Raw genomic sequence first — 14,596 nt, 5'->3', positions numbered from 1 at the left:
TCAGGTTGATCCGTTTTTGGGATTTTGCGATGATAATCAAGTATATACTAATATACATATGGATTTAAGATAGTATGGTACTGCATTGGTGGAACATTCAAGCATCAATAGGTGAAGTTGAGGGGATAAAGGAACTAATAAAGCATCAATTTGTTTGATGACTCCTATTCTTAAAGTTTTGTTCTTCTTCTAAATTGATCTATTATGAGACATCCAATTTGCTTGCTTTTTTTTACTCCTTTTGTATTCAAAAATATGAATCTAATTTTAATTGATTCCATTTTGATGATAGGTTGTAGCTTGAGAAGTATGAGAATGGTTGTTGGAACAACATATCGATATATGCTTAGTATCTTTATAGGTAAACACAAAGGTATTCTATGAAGTTATTACACTTACCGACTCTTGATTCTAAAAACACATAGTTGCGTCTCATTCACTCAATGGATTTATGTAATGTTTACCACTTAGAAAAATTTAAACTTAATTAATTTTTACATGAAATGCTAATTTATTGGTAGTTTTAGAAAATGTCAGTTGACACTCAATTCAATGTTGGTAATGCATATGGCAATACATTGCATATAAGTGATGTATAGATATAGATATATTATGTTGGATATTTCTTTATAAAACTCGCTTTGTAAAGGCTAAAGAACATCAATTTCGAATATTTGATTATTATTATAGTGGCATTTGGAGTTGGAGTGAAGGTTGATGACTTAGTAGTTTCTTTTCCTTTTTTTCCATTATGATTGATTTTTGTTTTACTTTTGGTGTAAAATATGTATTATTTTTTGTTGAAAATTTTGTGGTGACACGGGAAACATGTATTTCAGTTTTAATGTTTTTTTTCCTTTCATTTTTTAATGTAACTAATCAAGATGGAAACAAGGTCACTGAAAAAGTCATTTTAGATTTTATTTAGAATTACATTAAGCAGTGATGATTATGCTATAGTTCATTTATTTGGTATTCAGTGATGATTATGCCATAGTTCATTTATTTGGTATTCAGTGAAAAAGTCATTTTAGATTATTTAGAATTATAAATGTATTTAATGAATATAGTAGTATTTCTAGGTTACTTTGATTATTCAGGACTTTTATAGGGGATGTAATTTCTGGTTGAGTTATATAATTCCAACTGTCTCCAAATAGTGAATATAATGGAACAATATCTCATGTTAAAATTATAAATGTACCTTTCTTTGTTAAAATATCACAATAAGCTTTATGATCTTCTGGCAATATATCAATATGGTTTGTATAAAATATGGTTAGTATAAGTGGGTTTTTGTTTAAGAAATTTAATTATAAAAACAAAGTATGATGAGTACAATGAAAAAAGAAAGTGTTAGTTGTTCATGTGGTTTATCATTATCATGTAAATTGCAACATATAAAAGGTTGTAGGTACATATGTATAGATTGTAGAAATAAAAAAAAAATTGCTCAGTTTTGGCCATGCACCGATAGTTCATTTATAGTTATAAGCAGTTGACTTTTAGAATATTATTCAATCAATTTAAATGATATATCACTTAATCACTATTAGTGACATAAGTGATCACATAGAATTTAAGATTTTATTGATAATTAAATAAAATTATATAAAGTAGCACGAGACACGTAAAAATACATAAATATGTATATTTTTTTAACTGACAAAAAATATAATTATTTTTCTCAAAGATGAAAGATCCTAAATCATTATGTATTATATAGTCTTTCCCAATTGTTAAGATAATTTCCTATTATTTTGTAGGTGTTGATTATAGTCTACAAGCTCTATTAATGAACAAAATTATAATGAATGAACAAAATTATAATGAACAAAATTGTGTATAAGTTCTTCAATGTGTTTGTTGTAATCAATTACTAAATTTAAAATTGACAATATAAGTGAGTAAATAATTAATAAAATATACAATAGATTTATAAAAATTATTATTTAAGTATTTTATTTTCTATTTCTATTTTATTATTTATTTTTTATAAATTAAGTGACTACATATTAATTTTTAATATTTGTAGTTATTAATAATTTTATAATAAAAATTATAAATCACAATAATCAAATCTTATCTAATAATGTAAGACATGTTTTGAAAGATGGAATATTGTGTTTATTAATATATTAGTTGTTACAAATATATCTCTTTATTAACTATTTTCGTTATAAATTTATTTTAAATAGTCATTTTAGCTATTGAATTATTTTTGTTAGAAAATCATGTGAACAAAAATAGTAAAATAGGATTAATAATAACCAAAATAGTGTAAGTGTTCTATTTATTGATTATTTTCGTCAAAATGCATAATAAATGTATATGAAGTGTTTGCTTACTTATTGCAACGATTGAATTTTATTCTCAAATTTTAAGATGGAAAATGAATAGAAACAAAAGAAAATCCAACTTTTAATCTAGTAGCAATGTAGCTTATGATACCTAATACCATATGATACCAAACTTTCTATCTATTTTAGAGGTAGTGAGTTTATTAAGCATGCTTTCATATTTTGGTAGGTAAGTGGTCCTCTACGAATATGCTTCTCACAAATAATTGTTATGCATTTTGTCCAATTAATAAGTTGCAGTGGTTCCTTGCTAGCTATTAGCATGTATTCTCAAAATCTATTTATTTTTATGAAAGTAACTTGTTTTGCATTTGAGTAAAAAGATTGAAAATAATGGACAAATAATTCATGTGATAAAAATGTCTCATAATAGCATAATTAAATTTTTAAAACAAATAATCCTATAAAGAAATTTAGTGAAATACGGTAAGCCAATTTGCTATAAAACTAGTCCATTACACCATTCATCATCATGCAACTTACAACTTTGTAAGCATAATATCATTATATTTTCTACATACTATCTCCCAAGCTATTTTCACATCTAATTTGTTATAGTTGGTTGCGAAACATTACACTTTCATATTTTTCATTAATTTCGCCGACCTCACTCCAACATATTCTTTGAAGATACCAATGTAAGGTTTAAGATTGTCTGGTTATACATACTTAATTTCGTCCACCACACATGTATCAAATATTTGTCACCCTTAATATTTATAATATGTTGATATATATATTTAATGCCAAATTATTGATTTTTGAAGATTTCTTTCCGTCAATTTTAGCATGGCAGGTATTCTCGTTATAATTGTAATTTTTTATTTATGTTTCTACAATTCAATAGAATTGTCTTTTATATTTAAGTTAAATTCTTTTACTTTTTCAGGAACACAAAATTATCCTTTCTACGCCATCTTGATAGGAATTGCTACTTTAATAATATTTGTTATTTTTCTTATTATTATTACTCGTGTTTGGAGATTTTATAGACGCCGATATCTTGTTCGGATCATCCAAGAGAGAATCAATGAGTCAACGTTTGACTCATCCATCCCGCTCCAACACACTGAAAATCAGTGTATGATATGTGTGTACGAGTTTGAAGATGGAGAAATAATTCATACTTTACCATGCGGGCATGCATTTCATAAAAATTGTCTGCCCCAATATTTATTAAAAATGGCTCTTACCTGCCCCATTTGTAGGGCAAAGATTTGAGTATATTAATGTAATATTTTATATTTAATATTAATGTAAAAGAATTTATATTATGGTAAAAAAAAGTGTTCTAGTGTTTGAGAATGAATATAATAATATATAAAATTAATTAATATTATATATATTAAATTATATATTCGTAATATTTTACTTTTAATATAAGTACCTTGAAAGTCATGTTATGAACCATTTTTATTTATTATATGTAAATATTACATTAACACATATTTACTGGACAATTTTGATTTATTGATAGTGTAAAATAAATATAATAGATAAATATTAATTTATCGACGAGAATATAAATGCTAACTACTTTCCGTTTAAACATTTACACTTGTATTAGAGGATGTAAACACTAGTCATTCCATTCATTAAATTGTTTATAATTGAACATGTGAATTAAAAAACAAAATTAATGTTATAGATTTCATAAAAACATATATAAATATATCGAATCTTAATTAAAATTGAAAACAAAAAACATATTAAAATAAATAAAAATATAAAAAAAAGTATACGTTCGATATCTTGTCAACCAGACAAAACGAAACAAGTTGTTTTTCTTTTAGAATTACCTCTATAATTCAATATTCGGTATAAAGAAAAACAATTGGCATTTACTAAATCAATCAACTTGATAAAACATATATGAAAACATTATGGGTAGAAGAATAACAATTATTGAAAAATATTTTTAATATAATATTTTTTGCATTTTGTACTAGTAATTTATTTTAAGTTCTTTTAATTATATATATATATATATATATATATATATATATATATATATATTATATATATATATATATAGATATATATATATTAAAAGTATAATTTTTAATATATTTGAATTAAATTGTTTCAATTATATTTTTTATATAATATAAATATGGAATATATTATAGGATTTGATGGAATTCATTTGAGTTTTTGTTGAGTTGTATGAATATTCAAAAGATATAGAAAAGTTGTTTAGAAAATAAAAAGGTGTAATATAATATAAAAAAGTAAATAAATCTCATTTAAAAACTCAAAATGAAGATGGATCTTAGTGCTCTTTTATTTATATATATATGTATGTATATATAGTCCACAACATTTTCCATTCAATATATTATGGATTCGAATTTCAACAAGAGCATGTGCTTAATCGGCGTATTTGAGTGGTATCTAGAGCCTTCTTATGAATACTAGATATCAGTATTAATCGCTTTACTAATTTGATTATTTTTACATAATAAAACTCTTGTATGAATCTGCAAAAACATCCAAATCGCTTTATTAAGTTTGATTAGTATGAATCTGTGAAAACATCCAAATGGTAAACATAATCACCAAATTATGCAAGGACTTTTTTAAGTCATCGCTCTTGAGAAATCGAAAGATATTAGCAAACATGAGCATTATGTTGAAATGAATCTTATAATATGCATGGTCATCTATTATCACTTTACATCTCCCTCCAGGGAAAACATGGCAACAAATTTGAAGTATTTTTAGGCCAACTTGTAGATTAAATGATGTTTGCCGACACAAATGATATATTCCTCCTGTGTTTCTTTTTCCCAAAAAGAAAAATCTCCAACAAGTAAAATGAAGCAAGAAAACTTGCTAGGCTAGGCTGGCTAATGTAAAAGGAAATACAGCTCTAGTCATGCTATTTTATTCTCCAACAGTCAAACCAAATCCAAATTTGTAGTCTTTTTTCTTGTGATCAAGCTGCAATAAGTAAATATGAAAATCATGTCAAAGAATGATGAATAATCTGATAAAACGTATATGAACAAAGGAAAGCGCTCTGACCTCGGCAGAAAGAATGAAGTTCAGACCCATGTTTAACCGCTCCTCCAAAAATGCAGCACAGACGCCATTGGAATCAACCTTTCCCTAAGGCGGCACTATAATAACCAACACAAGATGTTGAAACAAGATAAGATGGTTTTTCAACTGGATAAAATGGGTCAAAATTTCATCACAATGAGCAAAGAACTTTAAATGGCCAACTGTGATCCTAATCAGCTTTCAAAGGGAGACTTTAAATGGCCAACTATGATCCTAATCAGCTTTCAAAGGGAGACATGGGTGGTAAGTTTCTTCCTCATAATTCACATTGTCTATTACTAAGTGCCGTTTAAAATAAATAAATAGGCATAAAAATTGTGGAATTGTTTAAAATCAGCCGAGGAATGACAAAGCATCACACCAAATATGTAGTACTAAGTACCTGTTAAATTCTTTTGTTTTTTCACGAGCAAATCCTCAAATCCTCCTTTCTACATCTACTTGATTGCAGTTGGCGGCATTATAGTATTTTTAATTTTTTTTATTGTTATTATTCGTCTTTAGAGATTTTATAGACATCGATATCTTATTCGGATAATCCAAGAGAGAATTAGTAAGAAGAGGCGCCAGATGCATTGGCGCACATGCATTGGGCCTCATGAAGAGGCGCCAATGTGTATGGTGTAACACCCTTTTTTCTACCCCAAAATACTTAACATATAATCAGAGTAAATAAGCACGTGTATAAACATAAGGGCCTCACATCGACGTTTTCAAAAACTAAAAGCTTTCAAAAACCAACATCATTCATCATCGATATACAATACACCTGGTCATATAAAATAACACATTTCAATTATCATGAATACCCAAGAATATGCGTTCGCAGCGGAAAATAATGAATACTCATGTATTTCATAACATGATCCATGTCCCATACCATGATCATCTCTCAATAATCACCTCAAGATAAAATAAACCAAGTAATAACATAATGCATATCCAAATAAGATATGAGTTCAATACTACTAATCTACCCAGTGTTACATGACCAGAGCATTGACTCATTACCTAGTCTTCAAACTAAAATACGGAAACTCTCCGGCTAATCTCGAGCGAGCTACCGTCCACTTACTTCAGCAATACTACTCTGGAGTATCTGCACGATACCCATGTAAAGGTAACATTCAAACAGAAAGGGTGAGAATTCAAATCATTATGAAAAAGTATAATCAGGCACAATGATTAAATCAACAATTAACGGAATTCATCACACCTCGTATCATCATGTCAATAACATTAATCCACATTTATTTCATATGTTTCAAACATACATCAAAACTCAAGGAGTTAATATTAAAATTCAATGCTATATTCTCAACTATACACATAACCACAATTATCACATAATCACATATTTCACCAAGTTATGCATCCAAACATCACCAAATTCAATTACCATATCTCGAACACACATCACAATCACATAAATACATACATTCAATTATCACATAACTCTAATGTGACTCAATGCAAGACATGTGACTCTATGCATGCGGTACCTCAATGTGAACCCAACGTTTCACCGCTTTCCGATTCAATATCTAAAATCCAAACCACGCTTCCGATCCGGACAAGATCAAAGCCACTACCACGCCTATTTCCATTAAGGATCAACGTGTGCTACGTCTATTTCCAATTAAGGATCACCGTCTACTACCACGCATATTTCCAATTAAGGATCAACGTGTGCTACATCTACCACGCCTATTTCCAATTAAGGATCAACGTATGCTACATCTACCACGCATATTTCCAATTAAGGATCAACGTGTGCTACCATGTGAACCCACAGTTTCACCGCTTCCACTATGAAGCCAACCATGCCATGAATGAATGCACACATACCAACACATATGCAATTAAGATCATCTTTACCATCTTAACATTCCACATATCAACATAATTCAACTCTATGAATTATCCACCAATGGTACATATACACATTCATAACAATATATCATTCACAAATATAGGCTAATTATCAAATACACATAATTAGATTTCATTCCAATGAATACAACTTTTAAAATCTCAATTTTTCATTTTTCAAATAGTCGTAACCGGTTAATGCTTGGTGAGTAACCGGTTAACACAAAATAGAGCAAGTAACTGGTTAACGCTCGGTGAGTAACCGGTTAACATAAAACAGAAACAAATTCCTGCGCAGATTTTCAAGCAAGTAACCGGTTAACGCTCGGTGGGTAACCAGTTAACACAAAAACAGAATCAACAGATTTTTAAGCAAGTAACAGGTTAACGCTCGGTGGGTAACCGGTTAACACAAAAACAGAATCACATATTTTTAAGCAAGTAACCGGTTAACGCTCGGTGGGTAACCGGTTAACGTAAAACAGAATCAGAATTTTCTATGTTTTTCATCGTTTGAGGACCTTCGGACCTCCGATTTCGATTCCGTAAAAAGCTACACGTTCAGAAAATTATGACTCATACAATATAACATTAGTTTACAATTTTAACATAATTCAATCACCAAAAATCGAGAATATTCATCAATACCTAACAATTCCAAAACCATGCAATTTAAGGATTTCAACCTACACATGTTTCTACCCATTGACCCAATCATACTAACCCATAATAATAAGGATTCCCCCCTTACCTCTTCAATTTGATGGAAACCCTAGCTTCTCTTTAGTTCTTCCCCTTTTCTCCTTACTTTTCCTCTTCTCTTTCTCTATTTTTGTCAAATGATCAAATGAATCATATTCTCCCTCTCCTCTTACTATTTATATTAGTATTCTATTTGGGTTTAAAGCATAATACATCTAATTTAATTAATAGGCCCAATAAAACCTAATATTTAAATATCTCTATTTAATTCAAATAATTTAAATCAACCAACATACACACTAAGTTATTAATATAATTATTTAATTATATCTCATATCAACTAAATAATTAATTAACACACAAATTAATTAATATAATCAATTATTATACTACTAACAACCAATTAATTACTTAACACTCCAAATAAATAAATAAATATAATAATAATAATATAAGAAACAATACTAAAAATTGGGTTGTTACAACTCTCCCCCACTTAAAAGATTTTCGGCCTAAAAAATTTACCTCAAACGAACAACTCCGGATACGATTCCTTCATCTTATCCTCGAGTTCCCAAGTAAATTGCCATTGGCGACTCCGCCCATATCACTTTCACCAAAGAAATCTCCTTACCACGAAGCTTCTTCACTTCTCGATCTTCAATTCGCATAGGTGATGTATCGACCGTCAAATTATCCCTCACTTGAACATCATCTAATGGAACAACATGCGATGGATCCGCGATGTACCTTCTCAATTGAGACACATGGAACACATCATGAAGATTAGAAAGTGACGGTGGTAATGCAATCCGATATGCCACTTCACCTACCCTCTCGGAAATCTGATAAGGACCAATGAAACGCGGCGTCAACTTACGCGACTTCAAAGCTCTACCAACACCTGTTATTGGCGTAACTCGAAGAAACACATGCTCATCTTTCTCAAACTCAAGAGCTTTCCTCCTCTTATCATGATAACTCTTTTGACGACTCTGAGAAGCCTTCATCTTCTCTTGAATCATCTTAATCTTATTTGTAGTCTCTTGAATCAACTCGGGTCCAACCACAGCACTCTCTCCCGATTCGTACCAACATAAAGGAGTTCTACACCTTCTACCATAAAGAGCCTCAAAAGGTGCCGTTCCATTACTCGAATGGAAACTGTTGTTATACGTAAACTCGATCAAAGGCAAGAAATTATTCCAATTTCCTCCTTGTTCCAAAACACAAGACCTTAAAAGATCTCCAAGTGACTGAATAGTCCTCTCCGTTTGACCATCAGTTTGCGGATGATATGCCAAACTCAAACGCAACTTCGTACCCAAAGCACTTTGCAAACCTTTCTAAAATCTCGAAGTGAACCTCAGATCTCTATCCGAAACAATGCTCGACGGAATACCATGCGAACACACAATCCTTTCGATGTACAACTTAGCAAGTCTCTCCATCAAATAGTCCATCCTCATCGGAATAAAATGAGCACATTTCGTCAACCTGTCCACAACGACCCAAATCGCCTCACAATTACTCGATGTTCTCGGCAAATCCGAAACAAAATCCATAGAGATACTATCCCACTTCCACTCGGGAATAGATAACGGTTGCATCAAACCAGACAGCTTTTGATGTTCAATCTTTGACTTTTGACAAGTCAAACATGAATACACAAATTCCGCGACATCCTTCTTCATACCTTGCCACCAAAACATCTTTCTCAAGTCTTGATACATTTTAGTAGCACCAGGATGAATACTCAAACCACTTCTATGCCCTTCCTCAAGAATCCTCTTTCTCAAATCCGCAACATCCAGAACACAAACTCGATCACGACACCTCATGATACCATTCTCATCAATCCTAAAGTCACCACCTTTGTCTTGATTAATCAATGTCATAACATCAACTAATTTCAAATCTGACTTCTGACCTTCTCTAATTTCGTCAAGAATGCCACACGTAAGCTTCAACATACCAAGCTTAACACACGAAGACGTCGCTTCACAAACCAAACTCAAATCTCTAAATTGCTCCAACAATTCAAACTCTCGAATCATCAACATAGACATGTGCAATGACTTCCTACTCAATGCATCAGCTACAACATTCTCCTTTCTAGGATGATAATTCAAACCAAAATCATAATCTTTCAAGAATTCCAACCATCTCCTTTGCCTCATATTCAATTCTTTCTGATCGAACAAGTACTTCAAACTCTTGTGATCACTAAACACATCAAATCTCGATCCAAACAAATAATGTCTCCAAAGCTTCAACACAAACACAACGGCGGCCAACTCTAAATCATGCGTCAGGATAATTCCTCTCATGAACTTTAAGTTGCCTTGAAGCATAAGCTACCACTTGCCCTTTTTGCATCAAAACACCTCCCAAACCATACAAAGAAGCATCACAATACACAACGAAAGTTTCTAACGGATCCGGTAAAATCAATATAGGAGCCGTAGTCAATCTTCTCTTAAGCTCTTGAAAATTCCCTTCACACTACGAAGTCCAAATGAAAGCTTGACCTTTCCTAGTCAACTGCGTCAATGGTGACGACAACTTAGAAAATCCTTCAATGAACTTCCTATAATAACCAGCCAAACCAAGGAAACTTCGAATCTCAGCAACAAACTTAGGAGCTTCCCACTAAGATACAGCCTCAATCTTCGTAGGATCCACAGAAATACCACCACTCAAAATCACATGTCCAAGAAAACTTACTTCACTCAACCAAAACTCACATTAGAGAGCTTAGCAAACAACTTCCTCTCTTTCAACACGATAACACAACCTTCAAATGCTCGGCATGATTCTCTTTACTCTTGGAATAAATCAATATATCATCGATGAACACAACAACAAACTTATCCAGATAATCATGAAAATTTCTATTCATATACTCCATAAATACACCAGGTGCATTAGTCACACCGAAAGGCATCACGGAGTACTCGTAGTGACTGTACCTTGTCCTAAAAGCAGTCTTTTGTATATCCTCAGCCTTTACACGAATCTGATGATACCCAGACCTCAAACCAATTTTGCTAAACACACAAGCTCCAACCAGCTGATCCATCAGATCGTCAATCCTCGGAAGTGGATACTTGTTCTTAATCGTCACTTTATTCAGTTGTCTATAATCAACACATAATCTCATAGAACCTTCTTTCTTATTGACCAACAGAACAGGTGCACCCCACAGCGACACACTAGGACGAATAAACCTCTTCTCGAGTAAGTCTTCAAGTTGACTCTTCAACTCTTTCAACTCAGAAGCAGACATTCTATAGGGAGCCATCGATACAGGACTAGTTCTAGGGACTAAATCAATCGAAAACTCAACCTCATGTTCCGGCGGTAAATCACTTATATCTTCCGGAAATACCTCCGCAAACTCACAAACTATTGGCAATTCTTCAATCGTCTTCTTCTCACGAATATCCAAAGTTGCCAACAACATAAACAACTCTGCACCATCTTGCACCGATTCATCAACTTGCTTAGCAGACACACACCAATCTTCCTGAGCACCAACCTCAGGAAAAATAACCGTCTTCTCGAAACAGTTGATATACACCCGATTAACTTCTAACCAATTCATACCCAAAATCACATCAAGTTTCTCTAAAGGAAGACAAACTAAATCAATTCCAAAATCCCTACCAAAGATACTCAACGGACAATTCAAACACGCATAGGAAGTAGAAACAGAACCCATAACAGGTGTATCAATAACCATACTTCTACGCATATCAGATAATATAAGATTCAATCTCTTAGCACAATCCAAAGAAATGAAAGAATGTGTTGCACCGGTATCAATAATGGCAATCAAAGGTGTACCATTAATAAAGCACGTACCTTGGATTAGCCTATCATTGGTTGTGGCCTCCGCACCAGACAATGCAAACACCTTTCCTTTCGCTTGCTCCTTCTTCGGCTTATCACATTTGGTACTAATGTGACCTTTCTCACCACAGTTGAAACAAGTCACGCTCGAACCAACTCCACACTGGTTTGCTCTGTGACCACTCTTACCACAATTGAAACACGTCACAGGATCCCTACTACAATCCGTAGCACGATGACCTTCAACGCCACATTTGAAACACTTAAGTGGAGTAGAAGATCCTCCCCCACTTGGCTTCTTTCCAAAACCAGATTGTCTCCTTCTGTCATCATACGGTTTCCCACGATCTTGGTTTTTCCCCTTCAAACTCTTGTAGACAGAAGCATTCTCCCTACTATCCTCATCATAAATCCGACTCTTGTTAACCAACTCCGCAAAACGAGTAATCTGTTGGTAACCAATGGCCTCCTTGATATCATGTCTCAAGCCATTCACAAACTTTAAGCATTTAGATCTCTCAGCATTAGCAGTATTGTAATGAGGACAATACTTGGTAACCAATGGCCTTTTTGATATCATATTCCGCAACAGTACCATTTCCTTGCTTCAATTCTAGGAACTCCACCTCTTTCTTCCCACGACAATCTTCCGGAAAATAGTTCTCCAAGAAGACATCATGGAAAAGAGCCCAAGTAACCTCAATGATGTCTTCTTCGAACCTCTGAAGAGTGTTATTCCACCAATCTTCAGCTTCCTTCTCAAGCATATGGGTACCAAACTGCACCTTCTGAGCATCTGTACAGTTCATGACTCTGAAGATCTTCTCAATTGCCTTCAGCCAAGCTTGAGCTTTCTCAGGTGCATGCTCACCCTCAAAAACAAGAGGATTGTTCCGCTGGAATCTCCCCAAAACACGGAATTCATCATCATCTCCGTTTCGGTTACCAGCATTCGCTTGATGGATCTGACCCATGGATTCAGCCAACATCCTCTGCGCCTCAGGAATTGCATCGTCATTCCTGCCTGCAACCATCGTCCTGAATAGCCCGAACAAACAGTATCGATTGTGTCAGATACACAAATCAAATACCACGGAATGGAAAACCCTAACGACTATTGACCAACTGGTCGACCAGACTCTGATACCACTAATGTAACACCCCTTATTCTACCCCAAAATACTTAACATATAATCAGAGTAAATAAGCACACATATAAACAAAAGAGCATCACATCGACGTTTTCAAAAACTAAAAGCTTTCAAAAACCAACGTCATTCATCATCGATATACAATACACCTGGTCATATAAAATAACACATTTCAATTATCATGAATATCCAAGAATATGCGTTCGCAGCGGAAAATAATGAATACTCATGTATTTCATAACATGATCCATGTCCCATACCATGATCATCTCTCAATAATCACCTCAAGATAAAATAAATCAAGTAATAACATAATGCATATCCAAATAAGATATGAGTTCAATACTACTAATCTACCCAGTGTTACATGACCAGAGCCTTGACTCATTACCTAGTCTTCAAACTAAAATACGAAAACTCTCCGGCTAATGTCGAGCGAGCTACCGTCCACTTACTTCAACAATACTACTCTGGAGTATCTGCACGATACCCATGTAAAGGTAACATTCAAACAGAAAGGGTGAGAATTCAAATCATTATGAAAAAGTATAATCAGGCACAATAATTAAATCAACAATTAACGGAATTCATCACACCTCGTATCATCATGTCAATAACATTAATCCACATTTATTTCATATGTTTCAAACATACATCAAAACTCAAGGAGTTAATTTTAAAATTCAATGCTATATTCTCAAATATACACATAACCACAATTATCACATAATCACATATTTCACCAAGTTATGCATCCAAACATCACCAAATTCAATTACCATATCTCGAACACACATCACAATCACATCAATACATACATTCAATTATCACATAACTCTAATGTGAATCAATGCAAAACATGTGACTCCATGTATGCGGTACCTCAATGTGAACCCAACGTTTCACCGCTTTCTGATTCAATATCTAGAATCCAAGCCACGCTTCCGATCCGGACAAGATCAAAGCCACTACCACGCCTACTTCCAATTAAGGATCAACGTGTGCTATGTCTATTTCCAATTAAAGATCACCGTCTACTACCACGCCTATTTCAATTAAGGATCAACGTGTGCTACATCTACCACGCCTATTCCAATTAAGGATCTACGTGTGCTACATCTACCACGCCTATTTCCAATTAAGGATCAACGTGTGCTACCATGTGAACCCACCGTTTCACCGCTTTCATTATGAAGCCGACCATGCCATGAATGAATGCACACATATCAACACATATGCAATTAAGATCATCTCTACCATCTTAACATTCCACATCAACATAATTCAACTCTATGAATTATCCACCATGGTACACATACACATTCATAACAATATATCATCCCAAATATAGGCTAAATATCAAATACACACAATTAGATTTCATACCAATGAATACAACTTTTAAAATCTCAATTTTTCATTTTTCAAACAGTGGTAACGGTTAGCGCTTGGTGAGTAACCGGTTAAAACAAAGAGAGCAAGTAACCCGTTAACGCTCGGTGAGTAACCGGTTAACATAAAAAAGAAACAAATTCCTGCGCAGATTTTCAAGCAAGTAACCGGTTAACGCTCGGTGGGTAACCGGTTAAC

At 33.1% G+C, this 14,596-nt stretch overlaps 1 protein-coding gene and 1 long non-coding RNA gene across 2 annotated transcripts in view; both read right to left on the bottom strand.

Annotated features, from left to right (window-relative positions):
- LOC127103804 (argininosuccinate lyase, chloroplastic) overlaps positions 1 to 14,596 on the bottom strand; it is a 63,538-nt gene that overhangs the window by 35,132 nt on the left and 13,810 nt on the right. The window lies entirely within an intron of this gene.
- LOC127103808 (uncharacterized) lies at positions 4,970 to 5,484 on the bottom strand. Its single transcript, XR_007794798.1, has 2 exons — positions 5,388 to 5,484; positions 4,970 to 5,303 (listed from the first exon to the last, which is right to left on the bottom strand). It is a non-coding gene; the product is annotated as an uncharacterized LOC127103808 (long non-coding RNA).

Source organism: Lathyrus oleraceus, chromosome 7 (assembly GCF_024323335.1).
Source record: "Lathyrus oleraceus cultivar Zhongwan6 chromosome 7, CAAS_Psat_ZW6_1.0, whole genome shotgun sequence".
Taxonomy (NCBI): Eukaryota; Viridiplantae; Streptophyta; class Magnoliopsida; order Fabales; family Fabaceae; genus Lathyrus; species Lathyrus oleraceus.
This window is presented reverse-complemented; position numbering and strand designations above follow the sequence as displayed.